Source organism: Canis lupus, chromosome 4, assembly GCF_048164855.1.
Source record: "Canis lupus baileyi chromosome 4, mCanLup2.hap1, whole genome shotgun sequence".
Classification (NCBI taxonomy): Eukaryota; Metazoa; Chordata; class Mammalia; order Carnivora; family Canidae; genus Canis; species Canis lupus.
This window is the reverse complement of record NC_132841.1, coordinates 84,623,480-84,637,880: the sequence shown is the minus strand read 5'-3', so window position 1 is coordinate 84,637,880 and position 14,401 is coordinate 84,623,480.

The following is a 14,401-nucleotide window of genomic DNA, read 5'->3' as shown; positions in this document are numbered from 1 at the left end:
GGAAATATTAACTCATTTAATTGTCATAATGGCAATATCAAGCTGTTCCATATAACTGCCATTCTACAGATAATGTGTGAGCCTCTAGAATTTTGATGGTTTCCTGTCTCACATGTATGTCTTTCATTCATTTTGAATTTATTTTTGTGTATGGTGTAAGAAAATGGTCTGGTTTCATTCTTCTGCATGTTGCAGTCAAGTTTTCCCAACATCACTTATTGAAGAGACGGTCTCTTTTTCCATTGGATGTTCTTTCCTGCTTTCTCAGAGATTAGTTGACCATATAGTTATGGGTCCATTTCTGGGTTTTCTATTCCATTCCATTGACCTGTGTGTCTGTTTTTGTGCCAGTACCACACCATCTTGTTGACTACAGTATCTATTTTTAAGGCAGAAATATTTCATTACTGTTTCCTAAGTAAAATAAATTCACTGAAAAACATCTGTGTATAAGTAGATTGATTATAGCCTAAGTCTAAAATATTTATGTTTCAAAATCTTAAAATTACATGGACTGTGTTTATACTACAGTTGTAAAAGGAATTAAATTTGGAATACTTTCTTAGGAGAAGGTAGAAACTAGTATGCTTCTGCAAGGAATTACCTGGACGTGTACATGATTTTACTTAAAAGGACATATGGGCTCTTGTAGTAGAATAATAAATAATTTGAACAGATGTTATATTTTTCATTCCAATTATATTTGTGTTGCAAAAAAGTGAACGGTATAGCAAAATGATTGAATTAGCTGCATTATAATATCCCTAGGAAAGGGCCAATTTGTAGTTCAGTGATTTTTTTTCTATACTGTTTAATAAACAATGTATACCTCCAATATTACTGTTTAATGTTTCCAAGAAGTGAAACCAAATGCATATTCCAAGAATTTTAAATTCACTACTGTTTCTTTCTTGATAAAGTATCTAAGTAGAAAATGCGTCTTATAGTACACAAAATGTTCAACGAGTATGCATTAATTAGAAATAGTCTATTGCTTCTTGATTTGTGATCAGATTAGATCAACAGAACTTGGAAATTATGAGGATCATTAAAGCTCAGAAATTACTTTTATCTATAAAGTCCCTAGACACAAATCTAAAGCCCTTTACCAACTGAAGAGTAAATGAATGCCAGCTTACAACCCAATTCTGTCCTGATGTTTGTAATCCAAATTTTTTGTCCAAAAACACAAGGACAACTTGGTTCCTTTTCTTACCCTATGCCTTTAGGTTCCATCTTTGAATACAGATTTAAAGCTGAAGAGACTTCAAAAGTCAACCTCAGAACCAGCTTAAGATGGCTCTTGCAACCCTGACAAAAGAGCACCCTCATTTTCTCTAATTTCATGTTTTGTGCCTCTTAACTGCTAAATTTCTAAAAAGAAAAAAAAATCTCATTAAATTTGTACAAGCAAACTTCAATTAGTCTAGTTCAAATGCTCAAAGGTCCTGTGTTTAAGTTTTCTTTGTGTCTATCTCAATTCTTGCATACTGGGAATGCAGAAATGTTTATGCAGAAGGTGCTTTTGTGACCTATTCTCTTACTCTCCCAGTCATCTCATTCCCCTGAAGTGGTTAAGGAAATGAATGCCTTCAAGTAAGCAAAACCTATTTAATGTGCCTTTAGCGAAAAGTGAATTGCAGAAAATGAGGAAAATCATTTCCTTCTGATTATCAACGATTATCATTTTTACAATGGTCACATGAGGGTCTATTGAATGACTTAACTGGCAAAAATATTCAGAAAAATTTGTTTGGAACAATTGAAACTTCTTAAATAACCTTTATTTATTCTTTTATTTCTATTCAATTTGTAATTTCCTTCTCTGAGAACTACTTGTCCCTGAAAATGTGTGCTATTTGCTCTGATTGATTAATCACCTGCTGTGCGAGTATTTTTGCCCACTTTGGAGGTTATTATTATTTGTTCCTAAATCAGCTAAAATGGTCTTAGGCATGGCATTTGGAATATGACCCAAATTTGACCCAAATTTGGAATTATGACCCCCATGAATTTTAATTTACTCCATATTAGGATGAACTGATGAGAAGTCTTAAACAATTGGAGTATTTGGCTTTACCTTATACCCATTAAATCAGAATCTCCACGGCCTGGGATGTAGAGGTAAAAGGAAATAGGAACAGATTTTTTTTTTTTTAACCCCCTAGGCGACTTGACCATTTAGCAAGGTTTAAAACAACCTCCCTATGTGTTCACACTTCTAGAAGTAAGTAAAGGCAAATTATCTTTCTGAAAGAGAACCAGTACTACCAAAGAAAGCAGGCTCTCAGCTCACCGTTAATATACCTGGAGGAAAGTCTCCCATTCATGGTCTCAGACAGAGACCAGTAGGAATAAAAACATCTTGTTCATGATTTTGTTGTTGGTCACTTGTTTGGTGTTTTGAGATGTAGGAGAGGATCCGAATAGAGGGCCAATATGCTCACCTACTTGAGCACGCAAGTCTCTTCTGACTAATGTCTTCCATCACACACTCTTCCCTTTCCTGTTTCTGCCATCTGGTCTCTCTTAGATTCCAGAAACTCATGTGACTATCTGAGATCCTCAGAACTGGGACTGCACTTACAGTCGGTCGCCCATATGCCTCACGACCATTGGACTTAGAAGGTGAGAGATCTTAGAAGATAGTGGAATGGAAGGGAATCATGTTCTTTTCACCATTTTCCCAGAATGCATTTCCGCAGCTGTGTTTAATGCATTTTGCAAATACTAAATCAAGTATTTTGTCTTAACCCAAAAATAAAAATACAAATCATTTATTTAATGGAAAGAAAGTAACCAAGTTCAACTTGATCTCCAAGCAAATGATCTTCTACATGGTGAAGGATTATATGGCTGACTATAGTACACAATATTAATGCCATAAGATACTTTTTTCTTCATTTTATGAAGTTTTCTTTTTTTAATTTATTTTTTATTGGTGTTCAATTTGCCAACATATAGAATAACACCCAGTGCTCATCCCATCAAGTGCCCCCCTCAGTGCCCTTCACCCAGTCACCCCCACCCCCACCCACCTCCCCTTCCACCACCCCTAGTTCGTTTTCCAGAGTTAGGAGTCTTTCATATTCTGTCTCCCTTTCTGATATTTTCCACTTATTTTTTTCTCATTTCCTCTTTATTCCCTTTCACTATTCTTTATATTGCCCAAATGAATGAGACCATATAATGTTTGTCCTTCTCCGATTGACTTATTTCACTCAGCATCATACCCTCCAGTTCCATCCACGTCGAAGCTATGAAGTTTTCTTATTAAATATTATGACTTTTTTTTGTTTGGGCAAGTAATGGATGTAAAATACCTTGCACATTGGGTAATCTATAAGATTTTTTAGAATACATATTAATAACCACTTATGATTTTACCTCAAAGCATAATTGTGAAGCTTAAAAGTCTTTACAAATTTAAAGTAATATACACAGATGCTAATATTAATATTTCTATGCTTAGAATGTCTCAATTCAATAGTGCAAAGGAATGTACTTAGTTAAGCTTAATTTATAGGAAGAAGCTGAGTACATACCAGTTTCAAAAGGGAATTATCATATTGAACATACGTCTAATTAGCAATGAACAACTCCTTGGCATCATTATATATTGAAAATCAATTTAGGTATCAGAATAATCAAGTTAAGTTGGTGAAGTTGCATCTTGAAATATATAATTGTATTCCAAAAGTAAATAAATATAACAAAGTCATTGACAAAATAAATTCTATTAATATTTACCTCCTGATACCAAATATTATAACCATACCAAAATTTGTCTAATGACTTTCTTCTCATTTTAAAACTATTAGAGAGGATTGTAAAATTGATTGTTAATAATTAATTACTGACTAGTACATATGCATATCATCAAATTTATTTTTAAATAAAATTAATAATTAAACAAACATCTTACATCTCATATACTTAACAGTAGTTATTAGTATTTTCTTTTTTTTAGTATTTTCTTTTTTAAGATTTATTTATTTTACAAAGAGAGAGAGAGTTGGAGAAGGGACTGAGGGATAGGGGGAGAAAGAGAATCTCAAGCAGACACTGCACTGAGCACAAAGCCTAACACAGGGCTGGATCCCAAGACCCTGAGCTAGTGACCTTAGCTGAAAGTAAGAGTCGGTCTCTTCACCAACTAAACCACCCAGGCATCCCAAGATTAATAGTATTTTCAAATCCTTGAATTAAGATAAAAACAGTTGAAAACTTAAATCTTTGATTTTGGGACAAGAGTCTCAGTCTTTAACGTGGTCAATTTATTGTTTGAAGTTATTTTATTTGCCTTACATTCCTTCTTTAAGATGATTTGTTTTTCAAAACTGACCTGCAGTAGCTAATTGTTTGAACTTAATTTTAACAGATTATTGATTTCTCTTTTTTTTCAATTTTGTTTTCCCCTTTGATCTAATTGATATTTATAATAAATGATCTAGTTTTCGGTTGTAAAGAAAAGATGTTATTTTTATAATTTTTATTTGAATCAGCTTTGTGAGTATTGATTTAGTTCTTATATCTCATTATGTATTATTTATAGACATTTGATTATCTTCAACAGTATGGCTCAGTATATCACTTTTAATACTTTTTTTTAGTAAGCTATTAGTTAATAAAAACAGGAAGCATCTTAATATAGTGACATATATATATTATGGAATCAGGTTTATTGGTGCATTACATACCATTTAAAATGTATAGTCCTGAGACACCTGGGTGGCCCAGTCAGCTAAGTGTCTGTCTTCCACTCAGCTCACCATCTTGGAGTCCCAGGATTGAGCCCCACATAAGCTCTGTGCTCAGTGGGAATCTGCTTCTCCCCTCTCCTTGCTTATGCACTACGCCTCTCCCTGCTTACGCACACACACTTTCTCTCTCTCTCTCTCTCTCTTTCTCTCATTCTCAATAAATAAACACAACCTTTAAAAAAAGGAGAAGAAAATGGGGATGCCTAGATAGTTCAGTGGCTGAGCATGATCCTGGGGTCCTGGGATCGACTCCCACATCCAGCTCCCTGCATGGAGCCTGCTTCTCCCTCTGTCTCTGCCTTTCTCCATGTCTCTCTTGAATAAATAAATAAAAACCTTAAAAAAATAAAAGAATATGTATAGTTCTCAGGGGATATTAGGTGACTGAGGCAATAATATGAGTTACTATTATATATATAATAATAAAATTACTTTATCGAAGTTAGCTATACAAGTCATTGAATTGGAAGACTGAACATTTTCAATTGCACCTCCAATCGTGTGGCTGTGAAACTTAGCTCATGGACCTATGGATGCTAACCTATAGCAGCTCTTGGTAGTTGATTTAGAAATATGCCACTATTAAAAAAAAAAAAAAGAAAAAAAAAGAAATATGCCACTATTTACATAAATATGTACAAAGGAAATATATTAATGGTAAGGTATATTTAGAAGGTAATGGAGGGTGATGAATAAATTTCTAAAGTAATTTAGTCTTTATAATAATTATTTTCTTTGAAATATTCACATTTGTTATAAAATAAATTACAATCATATGATTGTAACACAGAGCAGGAAATAACAGCAAATAACATAAGAGTGACCAGATTTGCATTTTAGAAATTTAACTTAAGGAAAGTGTAAGGGGATGTCTGGAACCCAGGAACTCTACAAAAGAACATCTATTCAGAAACTTTGCTAGCATGAATAAATAAATAAATGAATGAATGAATGAATAAATAAATAAATAAATAAATAAATAAATGCAAACTATGCTAGCTTTCCAGGCAAAAAAGAAGACTAAGGATGTTCAATAAGACAAAAACAGTTGGCTTAGTGAGAAACAGAGGGATTTGAAATTTTATTTCTATTTAATAGCTCCAATCAACAACATGAGTTGGGAAGAATGAAAGAGAGTAAAGATACCTTGATTGGCTAAGTTTCTCTGTTAATTGGGTGTAGATTCAGCATGAAATGTGTTGAATTCAAGTGCCTCTACTACATAAAGCTTTAAAGTATTCACTATAGTTTTTAGATTTTCTTATATTTTTTTATTTCAATAAGATAATTAAATCTACCATAGGCTAATTATCCTGTTCAACCAGAAGGGTCATTTTATTATATACAGATTCATGATTGAATTTCAATGAAAGATAAATAAAGGATAACTCTACATGTACAGCAAAAGAATGTCCATAATTGTCAAGATTTCATGACCTTAAGTGAAAATATACTTTTATGCTTATTCTCTTGAAATTTCTCTAATGAAAAATTGTTTGTGCTTTGTATCACTGCCAAAGATCCTAGTTCCAACAAAATATTTTTAAGTGCCTCCTAAGCCTGGTTATTATCTGCTAATCTCTTCCTAAATTAGATATCAGAACCAATCCACCTTCCTTTACTTTATTCTAGTTAAATTACTTGCTTTTCTCTTATCGTATTACCTGAAAGCCACTTCCCATAATTCATTAACTAATATACTTGGCAAATGCCGCATTTTAAAATCTTCTCTTAAAGATTCACCTTACCCAGTAGCATGTAAAAGAGTCTGGTGAGTGAGTTTTTAAATATTCTTAAATAATAAAAATTTTGACTTTCTACATCGAAAAATTTTTTATAGATGTGTGCACATATATAGTCAATACTGGACCAAGATATAAAAAAAATTCTGAAATTCTCTAGACAGTTCCTTAGTCTTCCTATTAGTGTTACTGCTCCTTCCCTCGATGTAAGCCTAGCCACCATTCAAACTTCTTGCTTAGATTGAGTTTGCTTGTTTTGAAATGCATATAAATGTAACATACTGCTTTGCTTCATTTATTTCTGATTATTTTTGTTGTTATGTACAGATTAATCCATATTGTGGCAATGAAATTGCCCATTCTAATGGATACTATGGACATTCAGGTTGGTTCAAAATTGGCTGTTATGAAATACATTGCCATGGACACTCTTCCAATGTCTGTGAACTATTCTGCACTAGTTTCTCTTAAACGTATATTCACGTGTGTGACTGCTGAATCACAGGCTATAAATAAGCTTCGGCTTGGCAAATTCTGTCTTGGATTTATAAATCAATTTGGAAAGAATAAAAATCTTATCTGTATTGAGATTTCTTTTGTATATAATACTGCATTTACTCTATTTAGTTCTTTTATTCTCTTCAGAGAACTTTGGTATCTTCCATTTAGGGGTCCTACAGATCTTGGTTGAATTTATTCTAAGTATTTGGTATTTTTGATGCTGTTGTATGCAATATTATTTCCTAATGTGATTATCAACTAGTTCTTTGATAATATGTAGAAATAAAACTGTTATTTATGGGCATTGTATGTGATGTTTTGCTATAATCAATTATAAGAATAGATAGCAAAACAAAGCACAGCTAACGATCAACGTAGTGAAGTACAAAACAAAGTCAATGTCTGACAGAACAAAGTATGAGGTTTCAAAGATCTGAAGTATATTATGGAAAAGGTCATATCTATGGAAGATGAATAAGCTGAATCTATGACTGGTCTACATTCTAGAATGTCTTTCAGAAGGAGATTAATGAAAGAATAAAATGTAGGCTATAATAAAAATAAAATATTTATAAACATTTCTCGATTAAAAAAAAAACACACACTCCCAAATTAGAGGATGGACTCTGTAGGAATCACAAAAGCAATATATTCTCGAGGAGTTTATTGTTCTGTGTAAAAACTATATATAAATGTATATGAAATTTAGATAATACTTAAATAAAATACATAAAATCATATATAAAATATATTTAAAATTATATTGTTACTTTAGAATAAAAGAAATTTAGGTTTTTAAAGCATTAATATAATTATGACAATGCACAATCTGAGGCAACTGAGTGGCTCAGTTGGTTAAGTGTCTGCTTTCAGCTCAGGTCATGATCTTAGGGTCCTGAGATCAAGCCTCATGTTGGGGGGTGGGTCCTAACTCAGTGGGGAGCCTGCTTCTCCCTCTCCTCTGCCAGCCACTCCTCTGCTTGTGTGCTCTCTCTCTCTGTCAAATAAATAAAATATTAAAATAAATTAAAATAAATGCACAATACATAATGTACTTAAATGTGCTTCTTATTTTTAACACAGTATATTAAAAGTATATGGAGAAATATCTTCAAATCTCTAAGAATAAAATTTTATTCTTAGCCTTCTATGAAAATTAAAATGATACTTTCAGTATTATTAAAATATTATTCTCAAAATGCTATACAGAAAGTTTCATGTTAGAGAATTTTCTCTCCTGAAACAATTACAGAAATGGATTTTGAAAAGGAAAAATTCAGGAGATGCCTGAAACTATAGATAAAGGAGAGGAGGAGTGGAGTGGCTAGGATTCTTTTTTTTTTTTTTTTTTTTTTTTTTTTTTTCTTTTTTTTTTTGTGGCTAGGATTCTATAACTGACTATATATATATATATATATATATATCGAACTTCAATTATATATATATATATATGTATTATTGAAGTTCAATTTGCCAACATAGAGTATAACACCCAGTGCTGATCTCATCAAGTGCCCCCTCAGTGCCCATCACCCAGTCACCCCATTCCCTCCATTCCCTTGCCCATCTCCCCTTCCACTATCCCTTGTTCGTTTCCCAGAGTTAGGAGTCTCTCATGTGCTGTCTCCCTCTCTGATATTTCCGACTCATTTCCCCTATAATCCCTTTCACTATTTCTTATATTCCCCATATGAGTGAAGTAAGTCAATAGTGTGTCTTTCATTTCAAGGGTCAGATTGCAGGACACCAGGGTGGCTCAGTGATTGAGCATCTGCCTTTGGCCCAGGCTGTGATCCTGGGGTCCCAGGATCAAGTCCTATGTCGGGCTCTCTTCATGAAGCCTGCTTCTCCCTCTGCCTGTGTCTCTGCCTCTTCCTCTCTGTGTCTCTCATGAATAAATAAATAAAATATTTTTTAAAATGGTCAGCTTGCTGAATAAAAGTAGACTCAGCACCAAGAGGTCACTAAGTAAGAATTCTCAATGGTCAATACCCAACCCATTGCAATGAGATATCCAATAACCAATCATGTCACTATGACTGGATCATATGCAGTGATCCTGCAAAGCCAACCTCTTAATTTCTGATCAATAAAATTCCACAGAAAATCCATTCACTATTACGTTTTTTTTTACATTAAATCTTTACCATTTGTGTGGAGATTCTGATTAAAGAAAAAGGAAACTGTCACTTCGTAAGCCAGATGGAACAGTACAGAGGCAGTTGAAAATTTCCCATTGATGTGAGCATGAGTAGATATGTTGTCACTAACACATACTACATACTATTTATTTATTTATTTTGGTTTTGTTTTTAACATTTTAATACATTAGAACTGTTTTGTTTGAATGCATACCAAGGAGTAGAGAGTTTTCTTAAGCATATAGCCTTTTTGATCAATAGAAGTTATTGAATATACTTCAGAATATAGAATATACTTCTATAATTGATATAGAAGTTATATCAATATATTATTGATATGAAGTTACAATATCTATTTTAAATGAATTTCCCAGCAGTACATACATTTCTGTCTGAACTTTTTGATTATTTATAAAAAAGATTTTAACATTTATTTATTTGAGAGAGAAGAAGGGGAAGCAAGCAGAAATTTTTTTATAAAAAGGTACAGCAAAATTTTCTGATTTCCAATAAATTTTTCAATAGCTTGCTTAAGTTATTATATTTATATGGTATTTCATTTGAAGCCTACTTTACATTGAGATATATAGTTCCCTGAGAATTAGATAAAGTACAGATTTAAAGAAATATAATAAAAAGATGAAGAATCTTATAAATTATGAAATTTTTTCATAGGCCAAATAAAATGTAATTAAATTGCATTATAAGATATGGGATTAAAGCCACTTCTCAAAGTTATCAAGTTATTTCACATATATGGCATATATTATGATTTATCAGGTGACATGGAGGGTTTATTGTTTGTTCATTTTTGCTTTTTTAGAGAGAGAGTGAGCATGCACGTGGCAGGGAGGGTAGAAGGGGAGAGAGAATCCTAAGCAGGTTCCATGCCCAACACATAGCTCTACTCAGGGCTAGATCTCATGACCCTGAGATCATGACGTGAGTAGAAATCATGAGTAGGATGCTTAACTGACACTCAGGCATTCCTGGAGTTGTTTTGATTGATTGATTGATTGATTGATTGATTGTAATATGGTGTTAAGGTAATAGAGAAAGAAACAATAAGTTAATTTTGGTAGAACTCCAGTTAAAATACTTGTGGAAAATCAGTTGAGAATTTTACTTTTTTACTCACATTCCAATATAAATTCTTGAAATTAAATGATAAATATAAATATTAAATCAAATATATATGCTTATATGATCTCTGAGTCGAAAGTGGTTAATAAGCAGAAGATAACAGACAAGACAGGAAATACACTACAGATTTGAAAGCAACATTGAAAATACATTTTACACCATATGAAGCATAATCAACATAATGGCAAATTATACTCTAGGAGAGAAGTTTCATGTATATAATATATATATGATGCATATTATAGACATATACATATAAAGCATAAATCTTTAAAAATGTATTACTCATTAGAAAAAAATCACCTAATTTTACGAACATAAATACATAAAAATGCCAAATTAACATAAAAAATAGAACAATTTCACCAGTAATTACAGCCAGAATGATGGGAGAGAGAGTAAAATTCTCAAGATACCAAAAATGCGACATAAGATAATTTTCAAATGTTGAGCTAAAAGGTTATCAGATAATAGTCCAAACAGTTATAGCTTTAAAATGGAAAAAAAAAAAGCAAAACATAAAACAATTGGATTTGGTCTGTATTGAATGTATTTACATACATAAAGAAAAGAGTGTATTCAATTTAAAACGTAGCTCCTTAACTACTGTAAAAAAGACAAGGAAATTTATAGAGCCAAATTTTGGCAGTATCAATACAAATCTACCTAAGGAGATTCTCCTGTGTACTTGATAGGTTTACATCTTTTGTCAGCTCAAGTTATGAAAATATCAGAATTAATGACAATAAAAAAAGAGATAAAATCAAGTCCTATTTATTTGAATTCCTATTCAGTTTCTAATCTGCGATCAAATTAGATGACACATATAGAAAATCTGCATGGGGGCAAATGCTCTGTTGAGCTGGTGACACTATCTAGTATGTCCGAGTTATCATCGTTCCAGCAAATTATTAAATTGACATTCTTCGGAAGAGTATCCTATTGAGACTCGTTGGCATAGTAGAATCTCACGTCTGAGAAAGCCAATGACACTACTAGGAGTGAGCAACTGAATCAGTGGCTGAGGGCTTACCCCAGTGTAGGGTTGATTTACCAGGATAAATGTACTCTCGGAGGAAGAGGTCAAGACAATCACTCAATCCCCTCTCCTGCTCTGAAGACTCTTCCTGGAGTAGCCAAATGTGCCCTAGGAGACATTCCCACCACCCATCTACTAGGGAAAGCCTGGTGAAAAAGGCAATCTCCTATTTGCCCATGGAAGGAAAATGATGGGGAGGACATTCTCTACGAGTACCTTGGATTCCTATACATCTTGTGAAGAGGCATTGACAGAGTCCAACAATACAGAAGAGTCAGGGAGGACCAAGGAAAAATAAAGACAGGGGAGGGTTGAGAGCCAGAGTGGCTGCCAGAAAACTTGTAGCTTGTGAGTTGTTGCAAAGTGGTGGAAGGCAGATTCTCTGAAGGCAGATAAGTAATAGTAACATCAGCTGTGGATGAGTATGACTCCTCCTTACAAGCCATGTTTCTTTGGGCATTTTGGGTTTTTGTGTCTTTGTAGATGTCTCAGTCCCACTGGTAGTCGTTTTCTTTGCTCACCTAGTGTCTCTCACAGATGAAATCACACGCAGGCATGCAAGAGCTCAGATTGCTGATGCATTAATTGGTAAAAATTGTTTTTCCAGACAACTGTTATGGCAAAATATGTATTGAATGTCATCATAGAAAAAGAACAGTGAAAGCAACGTTGATACACTTGTACAAAACTATCACTGCTGCTAGGAGGAGGGATATTATAGGTGGATATTAACTCAAAGTGGATGCTTCTGCTAAGGTAACGCTGAGGGAACCTGACCTAGTGAGGCAGGAGCATATGGCAAAGCAATATTGTTCATGGCTACTGGGCTGGAGAAGTCAGCCACATTTTAATAATTAAACACTCTCCTTTATACTTTTCTATTCAGCTAGCTTGGTGAAGAAGAATGTTAAGCTAAATAAATCAGATCATTTTGTTTAAAATTGGGAAGGAAACTATATACAAGAATAAGTATTTCAATAAATTAAAGTCATGATATATATTCAGAACTGTCATTTCTTTTTTTCTTTTTTTTTAAAGATTTTACTTATGTATTTGAGAGAGAGGAAAAGCATGAGCAGGGGGAGGGGCAGAGGGAAAAGCAGGCTCCCCTCCCCACATCATGACCTGAGACAAAGGCAGATGCTTAACCAAGTGAACCACCAGGCACCCCCATTTATTTTTTTTTCTTAAACAACATTTATAATATTAACCCTAAATAATTTTCTCAATGATTAACACATCTACAACAGAAATGACAACATCTGAAATGTTGTCATTTCTGTTGCTCAGTGTTCTTCAACATATAGAAACAGTCTCTGAGGTCGTCTGTCTCAGATTTCAAGCAAACTAATAAAATTTCTAGTAACTTTAATATATTAATTCAAGGATCTTAATTTGTCACTTTATAAGCATGTGACATGCAAATTGACAAATAGAAGTTATAAAGCAGAAAAGAAAAAATAAGAAAACTGAGGGTGATAGTGTGACTCATGATAATTTTAGCCACATCTACCACCAACATTAATTGTAACCTAAAAAATCGATAGTCGACATCCTTTTAATTCAACACAATTAGTATCAGCCCTACTTCTTCTTCTTCTCTTCTTCTTTTTTTTAAACACGGTGCCCATTTGTCCTCAAATAGTCTATGAGATTAATTCCTGCTGTAAATCTGCTGAGATTATATAGTGTGAAGCCTGCTGCTTCAGTTAGCAATCACTTTGGGAAGAAAAAAAAAATATATATATATATATTGGCACTGGGTTCCCATGGTTGACACCTAGTACATTTCACTTCAGTTTCAATTTCGTCTGGATCTGCATGAGTTTCAAACCAGGTGAAAAATCATTTCATTATGGCCCAGCAGGGACACAAAATAATTTCACTGTAGCCCAGCTGGTTTGAAAAATGTAGTGACTGGAAATCAAGTAAGTTTAACATGTTGGCAACTTTGGAAATCAAAGCTTTACACATTTCTGATTACATTTAAATTAGGATTCACAGTAAGGTCACAAGTTGTACCCAATTTTAATGATCATAGTGAAATCCTGGAACTAACTCAAACTTACTGTTAGTAGTACTGCTTTGCTGGGGTTACCTTTCATCAGGTCACCCGGTGGGGATCAGGGGGTGGGGTACATTTCCACGGTCCACATCCCCAAACCTGAGCACAAAAGAAGAGTAAATCCATCACTGGCCATATCACTCACAAATTCTCCTTCAGTGTATGTTAATGGTTTGACGTCTTCAGCCCAGACTCAACAAAATGTTAACAACCATGAGCGTTTGATGATTTTATTTATTTTACAAATTTGTGATTAGGGCCATAGCCCGACGAACGTCCTTCTCTTTCCTCTCTTTTTCTTTCTACTGCTTTCCAAATCATATGAAAATTAGGGTGACACAATTAAACACACTTTAAGATAAAGACAAAATTAATACACACATCTATATGCTATTAAGTCCCCGTTATATTTAAAGGACTAAATAAAGTTGATTTAATTTGAACAACCTCTCCTCTTTTGGGGAGTTATGGGTAAATGCATATTAATTCCATCCATCCTCTCTCTAATAGGCATAATTGCTAGCTAGGTTTGCATTTCCCAAATCATTGAAAATTAAGATGGAGCTGGGGGATGCTAGGACTGTATCATTTCATATCCACTGTTTTTTTTTTCTAAATTTATACAAATTCATTAAAAAAGTTAAACTGAATTATTTCTTAAAACCGCTATTTTAAATTCACTTTAGAACATATACTATCAAAATAAAATAAAATAAAATAAAAGAACATATACTATCACAGAAACCATATAAAACAATTTAAGAAAGCAGTTTTCTACTTAGGAGAGCAAAATGTGTACCCCATTATTTAACTCTAATGAAGGCCACAATCTGTTTTTATCCTGCTCATATCAACAAGCTGCTGTAGACTCTTTTCCAGGTCTCTACACAACTTTCTCACACTTCAAAATCTCCAAATGCTTAATTTTAATTGTTACATGGATTGTTCTTCAAAATTACAGCAACAAGGTTTGCAACTCGTCTGTTGTGTCAAATCCAAGCCTTAAT